Here is a 10,371-nt window from a genome sequence, read left to right as displayed (position 1 = left end):
AGGAAAGAAAGTGAAGCTCTAGCTCCTAACTCTGCTCACGCTCAGTCAGGGAGGTTCCAAACCTCAGTTGAAACCTCTGTCTGTCACTTGAGATGGTTTCTACCACAGCTACTGATCTGGGCAGAGGCCACCTGCCACAGTGTGGTGTGTTTGAGTAAAAGCCTGTGTGTGTGGTTAGAAATGGACTGAGTTTGTATCAGATAGAAGGGCTGAAAATTGCCTGCTCCTTCCTCTAAACTGCCTCAGGATCTGTTTTTCCCTCCCAGGCAGCTGGATTAAGTGCAGTGTGTCTCCCAGGCAGACTTCCCCTCCTCTAATGTCACTCTACAGACTACCCCCACTTCTTCTCTACCCTTGCTCTACTCCTTCACTACCTTCGTTTTGCTCCTGCCCCTTCTGCATTAATATGGACCACAGCCAAGGTTAACTGGCACTTCTTTTCATTTTCAATTATTTCCCTCTTTGTGCTTGTTTCCATGTGGATAGTCATTACCACTGTTACCATGGGTTTCCATGTACAAGGTTCCTTTCATGAAGATTTTTCCTTGCTTGCTTAGGTTCTCTTTCTTTTATCTTCCTCCCCATCCATCAAACTCATCAGTTCTTTAAAACCTTGTTATTAGTGTATGCTGCACTGTCTTCTCTGATTTATCCTACCAGGACTTTTGTTTCTGTAGTCTGTCTAAAGTTAATTTCTATCCCAGGTTCCCGCAGCCCCTGTGTATCTGGTACGGTGTTTAAGTTGAGGTATCCAGGTCTTGTCAGCACTGTAGAAAAGATTGACTGAACATGTTTTGCAAACACATGCAAAAAATTACTGAAACACACAAAAATAAGTACAAGAAGAGATTGGAGTCATTACTGAATCTGCAGATACCCCTCAAGAAATTAACATAGACGTCAATCCACTGGAGCAGATCTATATCTGTCTTCTGTGAACCTCTCTGAAATACATCTGTTTTTCGCTGTTCTTTCTCATGGCTGTGTGTTGACATCAACATTAAGTCATACTGATCCATGCTTAGCACCCCAAGCAACCCATCAGCCACTACAGAAAAAAAGAAAAGAAATTTGTTTTGTTATTCTCAAATCTGTGTCTGCTTTGCATTGCTTTTCAATTTGTGAAGCAGGGATTTAATGAGAACATTTCCCAGTGACAGTACTCAAAACAAACAAATGTGACTTAATAATTATAAAGAAAGCTTGAAAACAGCACATACAGTAGTGTTAACATTACAGATTCTATAAAAATGTCCTCATCAACAAATAGCAATTAAAAGGCATGCAGTCACAGAAATGATTGCATTAGGCTGTACGTGGCAGCTGCACCAGCAACCCCACGCCCCTTCACCACCCTAGGATATCATGACTACACTCCCACGTTGCACCTGTTCCCTGCAGAACAGAAGGACTTTGTATGTATATGGAGGTCTTGTAACATATACTATCTCTGTTATTTCATTGCCTGGTGCAATTATAGACTCTCATCTGTTGTTGAGCGTGAGACAACTGTTCATCGTCAAAGTTCCCGGAGCTGGCACTGTCAGATTGACTGTGACACAGAGTTTCATCAGTTTGAACCCAGGCATTAATGCAAGAACATATTTTAGCTCTGCCTCCAGATGAAAGCTTCTCCAGAACATTTTCATTTCCGATCTCTTAAGCCAGTGCCTAAGATTAATAGCCATTTAAAGAGTCTAATGTAGATAGTCTGGCAATGCATTCTTTTGCTTACATTATCCCATTATTGACTGAATGGGTCTCTAATTCCTCTACCCTGTCTAACAGCAGTAATCAGTCAGGAATATGCCTCAATCCAGAAACAATAAAAGCTCAAATAACCTCTGTCTGCACTCCTTTTTTTATTTTTTGTACTATCCTCATTCAGTGTATCCCTGCTTCCCTTACGTTTTCTTGATTTGTGTGTTTCATTTCAGCCCTCGATGTTGCTATTTGTACAAATCCAGTTTCACTGTTAGCTTTTTACCCAGGGCCCTCCAAAGCAGCACCCCTACACATATTAACAACAGCTACTTTCTTACCAGCTCCATTGAAATTCTGTCCTCTTACACGTGTCCCTGGGATTCCACCAATACCTGAAATTTTTATTCAGTATGTAGTGCACTGCAGAGATATTTGGTCTGCAATGTCTGCAGTCTGTGAATGCATCAGATTGCAAGGATGGCAACATTCATGGTCACATATTTTTGCCTGTTTTCACATCACTAAATGCCTTCTTCCTTCCTAGTTGGTGTTTTAGAAGCCTGCGAGGGTGAATGTGTTTTTGATTGAGTACTGGTGTCTAATGTTTGTTTGAACAGGCCATGTCAAAATGTCTGGTGGCTTTCCTTTCATGCCCACTGAACACAGAAAATATTTTCATTCATGATAATGCTGTGTCAATATGCACCCTGTTCAACAGGAGCCTCTCGCACCTCCTGTTTGACCTGCAGAGATTGACATGCACTCCCACTGCTCTCCTAAATTACACATGCAAACTCTCCATTTTTGTCTTTTTAAGTATTGTACAGCAATGCACACTGAACTGCACTTTGTCATAATTTAAGAAAAACAAAAGGAAATAAAAAGATTAAAATCAAGCACTGGATAAATATGCATAGATTGATACATACATTTATGCATGAAACTGTGCCTATGTGTATGTCTACTACTGACCACCTGCAGAGCAAAGAGGTCATGCCTCTGGTCTTCCGTAGCAACAGAAGCAACACTCTGAGGATCCAGTGTTTTCGAGCCATGATGCACTCAAAGCGTTTACACAGGTGGTTATCATATGGCCAGTAAGACATACTTAGAATCTGAAGGCATGTATCAGTACTTGTTTCCTTCAGCAGTCATTTCACTATATGATATAACTGGAGTGAGTAATCTTTGCAAGACACACAAATGCACTTTTTGGATTTCGTCAGAGAACTGAAGTTTCAGTGTGAGTGATATCACGCAGAGACAGGGAGTAACATGGAGAAATGAACCAAGAAAGCGAGACAAGCAGGGGCGCTTTCTGACTGGGTAGCCGGGGTGTTATGGTTGGCTTAGCTGTGTCTGCTGAGTGTGAGTATTACAGTATAGGACCTACTGTGCACACCTTCACGCATATGAATTTATACTTGGAACCACTTTTAACCTAAGTCTTGAGATAAGTAGAAATAAGTCTGTATATACTCTGTCACAGCCCATTTGTGCTCAACCTCTCTCCAACTGTGTGCTGTCAAACCTCCGCTGAGGCCCTATGTGGGTGAACATCTTGCATGGATGTCTATGGGACCAAAGTATAGTAAATGCATTTGCCCTTTGCGAAAACTAATGCCAAAGACCACAATGTGTCAAAGCTCAGGTGGTTACAAAACAGTTATCAAAAATGCTATGTGGTCACCATTTTCTTGCTTCCTGTGATTCAGCTTTCAGGACATATTTCTTTGTTATAGGTATAGTAATGGGAAATACAGACCAAGGCAGTGGTCTGCGGTCACAGACTGTGAAGAGGAGGAATGGGTTACGCCTCTGGAGTGATGTGTGGAAGTTGCCATCTGGTCTCTTTTGTATTCTCATCCATCATCATGGTAACCATCAACATAACCTACAGGTGAGGGGGTGAGGGTGAATTTTTGTGAACGCATATGCGTTGTTTACATGGGTTTGTGAAGTCAAAGTTTAATGCGTTGTACAGTTAAATGACTGCAAGTTTAAAATAAGGCTAAATCAGGCCGTTTGAGAAAAAAAATTCTTTATCACTCTCTGTCTTGACCATTGGTTTTAAATATGTTTAACCATGATTGCTTTTGGCTGACAGATACATATAATAATAATGGTGAGAGGCACAGACTAAACATCTGCCTTCAACATGTACTTACTGCTGTTTTTTCTACCTCACTGGTGGGTGATTTAAGCGCATACAGAAATGGCAGACACATTTCCGTCAGCAGCAAAACGAAAACAGAGGGGGATGCGCGGAAAAGCAGCAGGGCAGTGCCGTGCACTGCATCAAAATGCACAAGATGTTTTGCTCAAAGAAAACCCCTCAGCATAAAAATTGTTGCTCCTTGGTGTGTATGACTGTGGACATCTATCCACGAACCTCAGTGTTTATGAAATATGAATAGGGACACCTTAATCGAATCAGTAATCCCAGGCTTGCTCCAGGGCAAGACCACCATGTGTTGCTACGAAGAAGAAGCACTTTCTGACTGTCTGCTTTGAAATGGCTGAAAAGCAGTAAGAGTTCCTGAAAACCGTCCTCATGGAGTTTTTGTCAGCGACCAGTAAAACACAACTCTTATGTTTAAACCCCTCCTTTAATTGCACAACCACTGTTGTTTGATATACAAAGACAAAAACACTGAAGACAAATTAATTGAGACCAAATGCCACATCCACATCACCCATTTAAGAGTCTGAGTCATACTATGTGTGCATCTTCGGGCTTGCCTCTTTCCTCTAGTAAATAACTGTTTTAGCTGTTTCCTACATTTTTGCCACCTATAAATACCAGGCACTCTTCAAATCAACGCCTCACCCTTGTCTAAATTCGAGCTTTACTTATCACAGAGGACTAGATGGGAGGTGAACCTTCAGCGCTATCAGGGTCACTGTGCTTCAGTTGCACCCAATGAACAAACACAGTGACAAGTTGTGTATATTAGTCACTGTCAGAAATGACCCAAAGTGTGAGTTGGAACACTAGTGCTTTTTCCAGATGTGTTGTTCATTGTGGGAGAATTATCAGTTAACCTGTTAACCTGCTCTATATCACACTGACTGCTCCAAAAGACACTGTCGGTAATTTGTGTCAAAAGCTCCTGTTAATCCATCTGTCGATGTCACTGAGTTTACATTGCTCCCTAACTGATTAATAACAGTTAGCAGTCGTTTGGACCACTATGAGACAAATTCCAGAGATATGCAGTGGAGGCTGACATATTGTGTTGACATTTTACGCGCACACCTACGTACAGAAACATGGCAGGCAGCGTCAAAACCTTGGAAAAATAAAAATAGGGTTAACGTTAAAGCAATACTTTGGAATTTTCAGTGTCTTATCCAGCTAGATGAGGAGATTCATGGAGAAATTCCAAAGTTACCACCGACAGCTGGTTTTCTAAGCTTACCACAAAGACTTAAAAACGTGGAAAATGCTACAGTGGCTCTATCCAGTGTGACAAAATCTCACTGAACACATCTTATCTTCTTTGCTTTATGTGTTCAAAAGTACAAGCAAAATACAAACACATTTTCAGGGATTTTGTTATGGTATTAGACGTCTTTTCCAAAATCAGTCTTCCTAAAAGGCTAGTCATTTAACTTCAGCTTGCGCCTGTCTGTAACCAAAGAAGAAAACACACAGTTTTAACAGACTAATAAAGTTTTACAGAAATACTCACAAATAAAAAATAAACTCCCTCATGCTATAAATCCATTAATAACTTTCAGGCTGACGCCACCATGTCAGTACTGCCAGTAAGTTTTGTGTCAGCGTGGCTGTTGCTCCACCAGCTTTGTTTGTCACTTCATCTGTCCATAATTACTGGACTTACAATTCCACAAGATCCGCTTTTGCCCTTAGAGGAGGACAGGAGATAAACACCGGACTTTTCAAAGTCACTCATTTCTGCACTTTATGTTAACTGACAAACACTTTTCCTGGAACAAAACACACTTGTTATGGGTCACATATTTTGAGCCGCCAGTGTACACTCATCAGCATCATCTCACACAACCAGTATGAACTATAAGGTGGCGGAAAAAATCTCTTCCCTTGACCACTAATTGGATAGTGTGGCAACAGAACAAAACAGAAGTGTTATTTTCACATGTTCACCACGTGAAAAGTTTAGCTAATAGTTAAATTTAGACAAGAAAACATCACAAAGTTCACACCTGCGTTTGAAGCGTCCGTCAAATGCCACAATTTGTTTTCCCATCAGATTCTGACACAATCAATAAATTCAAATAATACAAAAAAACAGCCCAACAGTTTAATGGACTTCAGGAATGTGAGCTTAATGTGAGTCACATCTAGGGCATGCCTATTGTCTTACTCTGTCCTTTGCATGACTTGACAGCTGTAACAAGATAAAATATAGACTTTTGTTAAAACACAAAGATTGTTTTTTTTTTCACAGCACAAGATCAAAAATTAGCTTTTTAACTGTGAAGGAAAATTTATCCCTAAGTTTTACTGGTAAATGTATGACTAAAACCTTGGTGCAACCATGAGTGAATTTTGCATACAAAGTCTGAAATAAAGTGTTTGGCCATTAATAAAGGAGCAAAATTTGATCACTGACAGTCTTGTGTGAACTCCTTTCCAGGCTAATATAAAAATTTAAGCAAGACAATTAAAGCCACTAAACATAAAAGAGAAAATATTCATCGGAACAATAGGCATAACATTATGCCTGAGGTTGCTATTTGTGTTAACTAAGTGATGGGTTATGCAGGGAGAGGAATAAGCGCTGGAATATTTTTGAGTGCACTTCAGAAAAAAGACTCCGATCTGTTATGTTTCTGATATATTCTCTTCAGGTTCAGTTACTTTCATATGAAGAGACAGATATTTTTATTCTCCTTTTAAGTTTCTTGCCAGAATGACACAGCGCTGAACCCACCGTCCCACTTGTGGATAATGTTTTGCAGGCGTTTGAGCTAAAGCTAGCTTATGCACACTTCAATCAGTTACAGATTAGAAGTGTGCAAGGGAGCAGCCAGGCAACAGTCAAACACATAGCAGGGTACCTATACATTTTTCTCTGGATAAATTAACCTCTTGCTCCTTGGCGCACCCTCAAACCATCTCAGGGTCAGCTAAGGTCAAGCTATGGGCCTCATTCACCCACTGTCTAATCCTATCTCATCATCAGCTTTCATGCTTTTATTTTCATTAACTTTTTTCAGCCTGGTTTCTAATGTTTCTCAACAGCATTTCCTTTCAAGCCTCTGCAGATTTTTCTTCTTCTTTTTCTTACCCCTTTTTTTGTTGTTGTTAAAAATACACCACATTTTTACACTGGCAACAGTACAAACTCTATAATACCCACAAACATGTTTGCCAGTAATGCCATTTCAAAACAATAAAAGCACTGTCTGGAACTACATTACACAGAATTACACAGAGTACAGATACACTGATTTGCTGGAGTTTGTATGTCATGCAACGTGCTTACAAACAGGCTCAGTATAATGTACCGTCCCTAGTGACAGTTATTCTTGTGTGATTGCAGGTTTAGATGATTACTTTATGAGTCAAGTGTGAATGCTAAAGGAAGAAAAAGACATTGCTCTCCTTTTATTTACTTTATTTGCAAGCTGTTGTTTGATTTGAGTTTTATGCTTTTGAGCTGTCCAAATCATGAAGGTAATCCACTGCTTACAATGTCATTCAAATTTACTAAACCAATAAAACATCTCAAAATATTTTTATTTTATGTCATGGCAGCTTAGCTAGCATAGATTGTTGTGTTTGTACACCCGCATGATGCGTGTTTCTTTTATTTATAGATGAATATAAATGAATTAAAATATATTTTGCTTTGAGGTTATATCTGTATATGAACCTAAACATTTATTATGTATAAATAGTAACTTGGTATGTATGTGCTAAAATAAACAGTATATAAACACCGTGATATAAGGTCAATATATGGGAAGATCATGATGCTTGTTTCTCAAGAGTTCCATAGATGTATGCAGACTACAAAATGAGCATCACGTGCAATAACCATAATTATAACCTTAGAGCAGGTCTTTTCCACATAGGAAATGAGCTAAAGGTCTTGTCATATCTCCAGTTTAATTTTTTTGTGCCAAGCTGTCACTCATAGCAGAAAGGCCCCCGAGATTCCTGCCAACTTCATAGAGCACTACCAGGCACCGCTGTTGCTAAGCTGCCACAGCTGTCACAGCTAAAAACTATGTCCTCTATTTTACCCCAGGCAATGGATATGTCCCTACATGCTTACAAAATCTAACACCCTCCCATATCCTCATCGAGAGAAGCAGACTCTATATGGTGACAGAAAAACCCGATCATGCTACAGAGCACTATCCATCGATGATCTAGTAACTCCCCACCCTCAACCCAACCTGCAAACTTAAGATTTATGGAAAATATCATCCCACTCACATTTTCACTTCCAAGTGTGCTATTCCCAGCAGTAGGGTTACAGAGTCTTTGACTCAACAAATAAGTAACAGAGGGAAAGCAATAGATTATCACCTCACTCAGAGAGCACCTTGTACTGAAGTGACAGAACTGAGGTATGTCAAACTGATGCAGCCTGTCTAATAGGCAGGATACTGTCAGGGGCCATCATTTGGTTGAGTAAATGTGAGACATGCTGTGGTTGAGTGGTTTTGGCTGCACTGATGCTTTGGTAATGCGGCTCTCTCCACAGATCCCAACTATGCAGAATATCTTTGCCTTATATTCAGTTCAGTTTTTGAAAATAAATTGCAAGGAGCCTCTGTGTGGTTAGGCTTATGATTTTTCAAATACTGACAAGCATGCATTTATGCTTAAGCTAACTGAATCTTCTGCTTTTGGAAAAGTTAATCTTCCAGATAGACCAAGGTGTTGTATTTTGAAGTGATCCAGAACAGACCAGCTGGAAAGCACCTGTGATCCATACAAGTTTTTACATGTCTCCAGCAGAAACCTGCTGGGTGTAGTGAAGCATCAGTCTAGCAGATTGTAATAAGTGCAAAATAAGCGCTCTCTGGTGCATTGTACTTTTCCCACGAGTCCAGATAGGAGAGAATACAGTTGGCAGTAAAAACTGATGTCTGTCTAACAAAGAGTATAATATTTTCTGCAACATGTGCTCTTACCTGTGCATTCAGTTGTATGCCAGGTGACTGCTAATCTGTTTTTTATGGGAAAAATCAGTTTCAGATGATTATAGCTATTATACATGATTATAGCTAGCTTGCTATCTCATTTGTATAATACATATGCATTTCTTCTCTGGAATATTCTTTTGGAGTTCAAAAGCATCGTCAGTGCAGTAAAAATAGCAGCAAGAAAGTTTTTAACTTCTCTCTGTTTTCTTTATTCTTGCTCTCTGACTTTGTCACTTCTATGTCAGTTTTTCCACTGAGTCTAGTAGTCCTTTGTGTGAGTGTCAGGGGTGTTTTCACTCAACCATGGCCTTGGCTGTGAGTCAGAGGGAGTTTCTGTTTTCCACTGGACTGGAATGGTGGAAAGATGTCTCTCATCAGCCACTGGAGGGCAGTCACGTGCTGTATAACTACAATAGCAGAAGCAATTGTATCAAGGCTCTTTGGCCATTTCTGAAAGCGCTTCCTGATCCCTTTTCTGAATCTGTGATAACATGACCAAATGGAACAATGCAAGTTCAAATGTGCTTGAAATACTGAAAGAGCATGTAAGAGCATTTATAGCACACACACACACACACACACACACACACCCACACACACACATATTCTTTGGAATATTCTTTCCACAGTCCAAAAGCATATATATATATATATATATATATATATACATATGCTGTATTTATTTTACAGATGAAACACAGCAGACAGGCCATAGTAATACTTCCTTTGAAGTGTCTGCTTGAAACTCCCGTGGCCTCAGCTGAAATGACTGCAGAGGTCAAGGTCATAACCCAGGTGGGACATACACCAACCGACCTTTGACCTCAGGCCAAAGGTGTCACCAGATGCTCAAAAGTGATAAAACAAGTCTGCTGTGTTTCCAAAAGCAGCTTCAGGTAAAATGTATAACAAACACCTTTATGACTACAGTAAATGCTTAACAATCATATAGAAGATAATTTTTTTCCATTTATAAAACAATATGTGCTGTGATAAAATAACCACCAGAGGGCGGTAGTACAACACACTTAATATTTTGTGGCAGGCTACGCTGTCACACCCTCGATGGGTGAGTTTTGGTAACTTCTTTTTTCTCCTCCTCATTTTTTTCTTTTTATAATTTTTGTCTGAATTGCATATGTCGAAAGTCCAAGTTCAAATGTTTGCAGCTCATGTCGGCATGCAAATACAACAGCTAGGCTTCAGTTAGAGACTGTAGGGGTCTAATGTTTTATTCACAGCACATCACCCATCAAGGTTTTAATATCAACTTACAGTAACTCCTCTACTGCCTGAGGCACACAAGAGTACACAGCTTCACTTTTTCAATACACACCATAAGAGGCACTTGGGCTGTCTTTTTAAGCAACATTGATTTTTAATATCTCTTATGTTAATTGCTTCAGCTATAAATCATTAATTAGTCAGTTTTGTATGTACCATACAGCAGTTCTTGTCTGCACAGAGAAAAGACAAGTACACCATTAAATGAATCCCAATATTAAGGATACGTTA

Source organism: Pelmatolapia mariae, linkage group LG7, assembly GCF_036321145.2.
Source record: "Pelmatolapia mariae isolate MD_Pm_ZW linkage group LG7, Pm_UMD_F_2, whole genome shotgun sequence".
Classification (NCBI taxonomy): Eukaryota; Metazoa; Chordata; class Actinopteri; order Cichliformes; family Cichlidae; genus Pelmatolapia; species Pelmatolapia mariae.
Note: the sequence above shows the minus strand (reverse complement) of the source record.